Source organism: Manis javanica, chromosome 9 (genome assembly GCF_040802235.1).
Source record: "Manis javanica isolate MJ-LG chromosome 9, MJ_LKY, whole genome shotgun sequence".
NCBI classification, from domain to species: domain Eukaryota; kingdom Metazoa; phylum Chordata; class Mammalia; order Pholidota; family Manidae; genus Manis; species Manis javanica.
In genome coordinates this window covers 54,609,040-54,619,113 of record NC_133164.1, presented here as the reverse complement: position 1 = coordinate 54,619,113, position 10,074 = coordinate 54,609,040, and positions in this window count along the sequence as shown.

Below are 10,074 nucleotides of genomic sequence, written 5' to 3'. Positions count from 1 at the left end.
CACTCCAGGTGGCCCTCGCTCCTTGCGCTACCAGCCCGGGACTCTGACTTCCGTCTCTTGCTTCTCACTGCCTCCCAGACCAGGGGTGAGCTGGCTCCTAGCTTGCCCCCCATTTGTCCACGAACTGTGTGGGAGGCTGAGGTGGGGGCAGAGGGCCAGTGAACAGAGACCCAGCTTCTTGGTTTGATGAGGCCTGGAGGCGGGTCTGGGAGGCCTAAGAAAAGTTTGGGGTGTAGGAGGAGTCCCCAGAAAAACAGCTGCTCGTTTCTCTGAGCCACCATATCAGCCCTTCTAGGGGATTCGGATCCTCATGACTTCCATATAATTCCTCTGGAGCCGCCACCAAATGGGGTATAGCTTTCCTAGAAAAACTGATGGCTACGCTGATCCTTACTTGACCTCAGGCTGAGAGAGATAATTCTGATCTGGATTAAAAGTTTTCTGATTTTCCATATAAGCAAAATGGAATAGGAGGACTTCTGGGGTTTGGATTTAAGAATGACTACAAAATGACCCGAGAAGGTTAGGAAACTTTAAATAATATCCTACCTGTACCATTACAAAAACAATCACGAGAAAGAAAAGGGAGAGGCAGCTAAAAGAGCCGTAGTGGTGGTGAGGGAAAGCTGCAAGAGCTCTGATTTTAAATGAACAGGCAGGAGATGGAAGAAGGGGCCCGTACTGAGTGGTGTCACAAAGGAATAGCGGAATCTGTATATTAGTGGCAGGAAAAGCTGAAGTCCAGAATATGCTAAGACTTGTGTAATAGCAGCTGACATGAGAATAATGCTCTGGGGTTCGCAAGCATTTTCATGTAAATGATCACATGGGTCCGCACAAGAATCCTGGGGGCTGTGCAGAGGGGGTTGCTTGTGAGGATAGGAGTTATTATCTTCACAGTGTGTGGGGACCTCTCAGAGGCAAAGCTGGGATCTGAGCCCAGATCATCTCGGGCCAATTGCTGGGTCTTGCCATCACCCCAAATCACTTTCTGTTATATTGCTCAAAAGTGTGCTTAAAGAAAGATGGGGCAGGGCTACACTTCAGGAAACTAGTGCAGGCAGGCGACAGAAAGCAAAACTAGGTGCTCCTGTATTTTCTTCAATGCATCACAAAGCAAAACAATCCTCTAAGAATAGAACAAATTTCTTAAGATGGATGAGACTTTCAAGGAGAGTTGAGTCTCCACGCCCAGGCCTGGACATTGTCAATGGCTATTCCAAAGGGGCCTGAGTTTCTCCCGCATGGCACTTACTCCAGAAATTACTTGCTCAGTACCTGGGTTCCCCACTGGGCTTAGCTTCTTGAAAGCAGGGGCTAGGGCCACCCTGTCCATCATGGCATCTCCACTGACTGCCCAGGCACAGAAGGAATAACTGATCACAGACTTGCCAGCATCATTTTTGTGAAATTACGGACAATGGGAGCTATGCCATGGAGAGAGGCAGAAGTTACCACAATTTACAAAAAAGAGAAAAGGTAAATTCTAGAGTTTGCTTACCAATTAGATGACAGTAGTCTCTAAGGTGTTTATGCTCATTTCAAAGAAAAACTGAAGCCCAAATACATAAAATGAGTCATCCCAGACCTGACCAGAACATTTGATTTGGGTCACTTATGGCTGAAATAGGGTCATCTGGGCTGCAATGTCATCAATGCAGGAAAAAAGGGTTTCAAGGCAAGAATCTTCTTTTTTAGACTCTAGGCACTGCTTTTAGGATGAGTTGCTCCATTACGTATTCAGGCTTAGTAGAAGAGGGAGTTTCACTTCTTGCTCATGCTAGAAGGTACACCTTTTAGAAAAGCTGGAATAGGATACATTTATCACCAATGTTCAGCAATGCTGTCAATCGTCCACATTTGTCAACATCATCACAGTCACCATGCATGCAGTGTGAACCCTGGCAGGGAGCTCTCTACACAGCACTGAGAGGGTGAGGGACTGCACTTTCTAGCTTTGCAGAGATTTCTTAAGCTCCTCTCTTCCTGGGAAGGTCACTTGAAGGTAGGCTCCTCATTTCCTCTTTTCCTGCCCTCCAGACCCATCTTTCCAACTTCGTGTGTGAACTTTTGAGGAGCTGGAAGAAGCACAGGCTGACCCCATCTCAGGCCCTTATCCTCTTCATTCACTTCACTGTAGCCACAAGGGTCTTCCTTTACCCCTAACACATCCAGAGGTTTCCATCCCAGGGCACTGCATCTGCTGCTCCTTCTTCTGGAACCTTCCCTAGTCATTAAGCCTGTGACTGGCTTGGTGTCATTCAAACCTCAGCACAACTGGCATCTCCTAGGAGGGGCCTGCCTGACCAACTCCTCTGTATTTTCTTCATCGCATTTCCATCCAATATTAAATCACTTCATTTCTCTTCTCCCTGTTCTCCCTTCCTTTCTCCTCTCTCTCTCCTTCCTTGTGCCTTCTTTTCTTCATCCATGTCTGTCTCCCCCATGAAAATGCGAGCTCTGTGAGGCAGGGGCCTTACCCGTCTTGCCCACTGCTGTATCCTCAGTGCCTAGCATGGGACCTGAGCAGGTGCGCAAACTACATGTGGTGCAAGAGTACCTTGACTTACCCCACCTTCTTCCTTGGCTGGTTCCATTGAGAACACTTAGAGACACTATGACCATCTGTTTTCAATGAATGGTGAACAGGGGGAGATAAGCAGAGATCATTTCAAAGCACTTTGATATCATTAAAGAGTATTCATGTTTGCGGGTCTGATAACCTGAAAACAATCCTCAGCAACAGGCTCACATAACATGTTCTGGAGGTAGATCTAAGACTGAAGTTGCTGTGCTTCTGCTGTGGTGCAGCAAATAATACCTCAGGGAAAGCTGAGAAAAGGGAAAGGGGTGAGTTCCATCTAGGAATGTCAAAAGCCCTACTGGCAGGAGAGAAGCCCCCTCAGGGTCTCTCAAAGTAGCCTTTATTCAGATCATGCTGTGCCACCTGATCAGTGCCCATGGGCAAGGTCAAGGTTGGAAGGAGCAAAGAGAAGGCTAAGAAAAGGCAGCAAAAGAGGAGCTTGGGTGGCTGAGGAGGCCGAGGAAACATGTCTCGAGAGGTCCTGGCTCCATGCGGGCATTTCCGATGTTTTTTTTTTGGATTGTGGGCATGCACACTCTTTACCTCAATTTAGCAAAATGGGCTTCTGACTTTCATAGTGGGGAAGGTAGGAAAGGGTGAGGCTATTAGGTCATACTTTGGAACAAGACCCCAAATAATGGTCAATTAAACAAGACAGAAAGTTTTCTCTGTTGTGGAAACTTCTGAGTTTGGACAGTCCAGGGCTGCACAGCAGCTACAATGTCGTTGACCCAACTACATTTTTCTTGCTGTTCTGCCATCTTTGGACATGGCCTTCATCTGCATGGTGGACATTACACCTAAATTTAAGCCAGAAGAAGAGAAAAAGAAGGCACTCACCTTTCATGCTCATTATCAGGAAGCTGTTTCCATTAGCATTCAATTGACCAGAACTTTGTCCATGGCCGTACCTCCGTGCAAAGAAGTCTGGGAGATGTGGTCTTTTACTGGGTGGCCATGTCCCAACTGAAAATTCTACAAACATGAAAGAAGAGGAAAAGGGCTATCAGGAGACATTTAGCATTTCTGCTGCAGGTGACTGGAGGAAATTATGGCAAAATGCCTTGTAAACACAGCAATCGTAGTTTTTGTAACTGGCCCAGGGAAGGAAAATCAAGTGGGATTCTCAGCCAGATCTTTGCACAGCATGGAACTGCATAGATTTTCATAAACAGAGCAATGAAAACTTATCCCTAGAAAGAATATACAGCCTAGTGATAACAAACAAGGCATATTAGTATCATAAAACAGAAGTGTAGCAATTTTGAAATCTTTGTGGGAATATAGCACCTACTGGGTAATTTGCCTAGTCAGTCAGAAAGAATACTGCTTTCTGCTTCCCACCATCAACCATTTAGGATTAATTATAAAGGAGGTCTAGTCCAAATCTAGAAATACTAGAATGTAAGCTCTATAGATATGAAATCTGTGACAGCCACTTCTTCATCCAAAGCATAATTACTCTACATTTACCAAATGCATCATGCTCTACTGTGGAGGTGGAGCAGCTCTGCTCTAGAGAATTAGAGAGACGGACCTCCAGGCTTTCATTACAAACAACTACATGTGAGTTAGGATACTCATTCATTCAGTTAACAAATGTTTATTGAACACCTATTTTGAGTCAGGCTCATGGTATCGTGAAGGGACTGGGACATACTATGAACAGGCCAGGCAAGGTTCCTGTCCTTGGAGAGTATATTCTAGTGTAAGAAAAAAAGGCAGGGAAGAAGGAAGCAAGCATGTGAATGGACAGGATACTATACAGTGATCAATACAGTGACCAGTGCTCAGAAGGAACCATAAAGAGTGGTGAGGAATGAAGAGGGTCAGTGAGGGCCTTTCAGAGATGGTATTTAAGCTGAAACCTAAGGGATACGAATGCAGTCACACAGGGAGCCAGGACAAGGGAGGTGGAAGAGATCTCGGTGTAGTAGCAGGATAGCAGGAGTTCCAGTGTGGCTGGGGTGTATTGCATGAGGGGAGACGGATGGGTGTAAGAGAAGCGGAGAAGAGAGGGTCCCAGAGAGTTTCTGGAAGGGGTGGAATTGGAGCTGATCCTTGAATGACAGGTAAGTTTCAAGTCTGAGAGGAGGAAACATTTTCAAAGTCGGGTGAGCTGTGAGGGGCTTGAGAATGTACGTGCAGGCCCAGGGTGGTGTGTTTGAAGGCTTCATGTTGGGAGTAGGGAGAGAGAGGGCTGGAAAGGCAGCCTTGGGAAAGTTCTGGAAGGTGTTAAAGGCCAAGGAGTTTGAAGTCTCAAAGATAATAAGCAGCCATTTGAGCAGGAGAGAAATATGATCAAAGTGGGTTTTGAAAGATTTCCTACAAGCTAGACCAGGGCTTCTCAAACTTCGCATTATTTCATGTTTTGGTCTGATTCTTCTTTGCCGTGAATGACATTGTGATGTTAAGCAGCATCCCTGGTCTCTAGATGCCAGTGGCACCCCTCCTAGTGATCACACCCAAATGTCCCCAGTGGGGAGTAGGGGAGGGGACAAAAATAATTTGTGGTTGAGGCCAGGGCCTTTAAAAAAAATTAGTTTAGTTTTTTTAAATGTTTTTGTTTTTGAAATCAGTTTGGGACCTGAACTGCCTTGCTAATTGACTTGCCTCCTTTCCTTATGATCTTGTGGACACAGTAACTGGAAATTTAAGTAATACGAAGGCAACCTTAATTCTAGTTACTGAATATTATTTGACTTCATTTTAAGAAAAGCTCATGCAGAGTTTATACAAATAAGTTATAGTTCATTCTAAAATAAGCCTTTGAAAGCACTAAGGGATCTTTCTTCCATACTTCAACCCCTCGAGATATTCACTGTTCTTCCCATATGTCCCTCTCTTCTCAGTGAAGTAGGCCCCCTAAGGGGCCTTTGCTGATGAGGACATGTGTACACTGAACTGAAACAAACATTAAAGAGGATTGTTTCTAAAACTGTTTTTCTTGAAGCCCCTAAATTTAACTTATCTTTGTGGGAAGTCTTTGAGATTTACACCCCTCCCCCGCAAACCAAAATATATTCTCTCATTGCTTTTCTTCTCCTCTGGATGATACTTCAAAGATATGTGAGAGAATATGATAAAATCCAGGGAAAATATTTTAAAGGCCTGTCTTCCTGTGTCTTCTAAATAATGACCTGGATTGAAAGTGAGACAGGGACCGTGGGTGCAGTCAGAGTAGGGTGAGGGCCTCCGGAAAAAGCCAAGCAAGATACTTGCAGTCAGAGCAGTGTAACATGCAAGGAAACCCCCTACCAAAACTCTGTGTTAAACATTCAGCTCTACAGTCACTTGTCAGTGAGATCAGTTAATATTCCCCAGATAAAGAAGAATAGCACATGTTTTTATTGTGCTAATCATTTATAATCATGTGTAAGATTCACTTTAGCATGCTAAAAGGCCCAGGCCTATGTGCTGTCTTTCCTCCTTCAGATCTGATGAGGTGATTTTACAAACTGGGCAACTAATTTAGCAAGTAAGCCCAGGTATAAACAACATAGTAAAAGGCAAGAAAGATTCCACATTAAAGATAAGATTGTTTATACCCTAGAAGTTAAGAAGTTAGAAATTCTTAACTTACTCTTTAGCAAACAATACCTCAGCCCACCTTGGGGGCTGAGCAGGTGGCCTTGTTTCATATGCACCCAGACCAAGATGCTGGTATCTCAGAGAGAAATCATCAGAGGAAGTTGCTTGTGTTAGTTAATTCTAAATATCCAGGGACCACTTAATAAGCCCACACCCCTAAGATTTTTTCATGTTCCCCCAAATCCTCAACTGCCTATAAAACCCCCTAGACAACACACCACTCCGGACTCGCTTGTCCCATGAGCTCTGTCCTTTCACTTTATCTCTAAATAAAAGCCTGTACCTTGCTCTCCTACCTTGAGTGTTTGTGAAGCTCATCCTTCAGCTTCATGTACAAGAACCCCAGCATCAAAAGTGTCCCCCCAAAATTCACATCCACTTGGTGAAGGGTCCCCACCAGTAAGATGGCGAACTTCCGGCTTCTTTTCGGGGTCCTCGGTTCCCGCCGGCGCCACCTGAAGCCCAATCACCTCTCGCCCCCCTCCCAATCCCAGCACCTAGCCAACAGCCACCAGCCCCGTAGAAGTAACACCACAATCACCCTATGCCCCATCCTATATAACCCAGCACCTTTCCCTAATAAAGCAGAACTCTCCGGTGAATTGCTGTTGTGTGTCGCTCCTTTCCTTTCATTGGTGCCGAAACCCGGGAGACGGGACACCCCAACTGGGCCCTGTCTTCCCCCAACACCAGCAGCAGCTTGCCCTCGTCCTCTTTTTCCGGCGCTGGCTTATCACACTCACCACTCCTCTCTGGCCTTTAGGTAAGTCCGCCCCCCCCACCCCCCCCCGGGGTGGGCCACTCTTCCCTGAGCTATCGCAGTGCCATTGACCGTGATCGTCTGGCAAGGCCCTGATGCTCGGGGACGAGGAGGGAACGCTCCCCACCTCAGGCTTTCACGGCTGCAGTGGACCCTCAGGCCCCTCCTCCAAAATCCATAAACCCCCGCCTCAGCTGAAACTTTTTAAGCAAAATTTCCCTGGGGTGGGCCACTCTTCCCTGAGCTATCGCAGTGCCATTGACCGTGATCGTCCGGCAAGGCCCTGACGCTCGGGGACAAGGAGGGAACGCTCCCCACCTCAGGCCTTCACGGCTGCGGCGGACCCTCAGGCCCCTCCCCCGACAGCCATAAATCCCCGCCTCAGGCCTTCACGTCTGCAGCGGACCCTCAGGCCCCTCCTCCAAAAGCCATAAACCCCTACCTCAGGCCTTCACAGCTGCAGCAGACTCTCAGCCCCCTCCCCCTCCAACAGCCATAAATGAGGTGACTCCTTTGCGGATGAGAACGCTCCCTTTCCCGCCCCCTCCTCCTTCTGTTCCGTCCGCCGAAACCTGTTCGGTCTGCCGAAAACGCCTAGCGCTAGGTACCTCGTGACTCCGGCACTCTGCCTTCTTAGGGAAGTCTGGGTGACGACCCACACTTCCGCAGACCACCAAGGATCATCGGGGACGCCCTTTGTCTCCTTGTGGTCTGCCTCCAGTCCGAGGATCCCCATTCGTCTTCCCCTGTTGTCTCCTTCTCTGTCCTTTAGCCATTTTGTCTCCTTGTGGTCTGCCTCCAGTCCAAGGATCTCCATTTGTCTTCCCCTGTTTGTCTCCTTCTCTGTCCTTTAGCCATGGGAGCCTCCTCATCCCTCCCTGAAAGTTCACCTCTTGAATGCCTGCTTAAGCATCTAGCTACCCTCTCCCTGACGCCTGATATAAAACCAAAACTTCTCCGTAAATATTGCTCCCAAGATTGGCCGACATACCCCCTAAACAATAACAACCAATGGCCCGCAGGGGGAACTCTTGATCCTAACATCACTCGAAATCTCTTTAACTACTGCCAGCGCCTGAAAAAATGGAAGGAGATAACCTATATCGAAGCTTTTCGCCTCCTAGCTCAAAATCCCAGCCTCTGCACCACCTGCTCCCAGCCCCAAGTTCTCCTAGCCTGCAAGCCGTCTCCCTCCCCTCCACACACTCCCAGTCCCTCTTCAATTACCTTTGACCCGGCCGACGAGCCTCCGCCATACAGACTTCCCCCTTCAGCCCCTCCCCCTCCTACAACCCCTCCACCCTCCGCTGCCGCTGCCGCCTCTTTCCCCATGGCAGAAGCCTCCCGTCCTCTCCCTTCCCCTTCTTCTCCTACAACAGCCCCTCCCCCTTCCTCTACCGCCGCCACCGCTGCCGCTTTCCCCGCGGCAGAAGCTTCCCATCCTCTCCCTTCCCCTTCTCCTCCTACAACAGCCCCTCCCCCTTCCTCTACCGCCGCCACTGCTGCCGCTTTCCCCACGACAGAAGCTTCCCATCCTCTCCCTTCCCCTTCTTCTCCTACAACAGCCCCTTCCCCTTCCTCTATCGCTGCCGCCGCCTCCACCCCCGCAGAAGCCTCCCATCCTCTCCCTACCCCCTCCTCCACCCCCTGCTCCTCCCCCTCACCACCTCCCCCTCCCTCCCCCCCCCCTCCCCCCCTCCCGCAAATCGAGCCTGAGCCTTTCAGCCCCCCTCTAACTAAGTTCCAAGAGCCTCGTCCGTCTTTGCCCCCTCAGATTCGGTCCCGAGAGCCTCCCAAAATTATCGCGGCTTTGCCCCCATTACCTGTTTCCCCTGCACAGACTGAGCCAGAACCCTTCAGTCCCCCTCAGACTCGGTCCCGAGGGCCTCCCAAAATTATCACCCCGCTCCGGGAGGTAGCAGGATCCGAAGGCATCTTGCGCGTTCACGTACCTTTCTCCTTAGGAGATTTAGCCCAACTAGAGAAACGCCTAGGTTCCTTTTCCACTGATCCCACGACCTACATCAGGGAGTTTCAATGGACCCTCCAGTCTTACAGCCTCACGCATCATGACATTTTCATGCTCCTGGCCAATACTCTCCTCCCTGAGGAGCGTAGACAAGCTTGGGACTTGGCCCAAATGCATGCTACCGAAACCCACAGGACTGACCCCACCTGTCCCCCTGGTCCCACTGCTGTCCCCGAACAAGACCCACACTGGGATTATAACACCGCTGTGGGTCTCCACTCTCGAGATATTTTTGCCTCCTGCTTAATAGCAGGTCTAAAAAAGGCAGCTCGTAAAGTAGTCAATTTTCAAAAGCTCCAAGACATAATTCAAAAGAGAGATGAAACCCCCTCCGAGTTCTTAGATAGACTCACTCAAGCCCTATTACAGTATACCAGCCTGGACCCAGAAACACCTGAAGGAAGACAGGTCCTTATGACATACTTCCTAGCTCAAAGCTACCCCGACATAAAATCTAAACTCAAAAAGTTAGAACAGGGCCCCGCTACCCCACAGACTGAGATCCTAACAGTGGCCTTTAAAGTCTTCCATAACCGGGAGGAGGAGAAAGAACGCCGTAAACAAAAAGCTGATCAGGCCAATTTCCAGATGTTGGCCCAGCTGATAAAACCACAACCTGGGTGCCCCTCTACAGACAAGCCCCCCCCAGGAGCTTGTTTCAAGTGCGGAAAAGAGGGACATTGGTCAAGGGCGTGCCCCTCCCCCAGATCTCCTACCACCCCATGCCCCAGATGCCACAAAAAGGGCCACTGGGGGTCTGATTGCCCAACCACCCGAAGGGGAGGCTGGACGAACAACCCCCATCCTAAGCCCACCGTAGTGGGGCTGGCAGAAGAAGATTGACGGGGCCCAGGGGCTTCTCGCCCGACCATTTCCATCACCAAACAGGAGCCCAGGGTTACTTTAACAGTAGACGGTCGCCCCATCTCCTTCCTCCTAGATACAGGAGCCACCTTCTCAGTCTTGCGAGAATACCGGGGCCCTACCACGCCAGCCATTACTCCTATAGTCGGGGTAGGAGGTAAACAGATTTTCCCATTAAACCCCCCCCCCTTTTATGCACAATCCTAGACAGTCCCATACCTTTCTCCCACTCCTTCCTGGTTATGC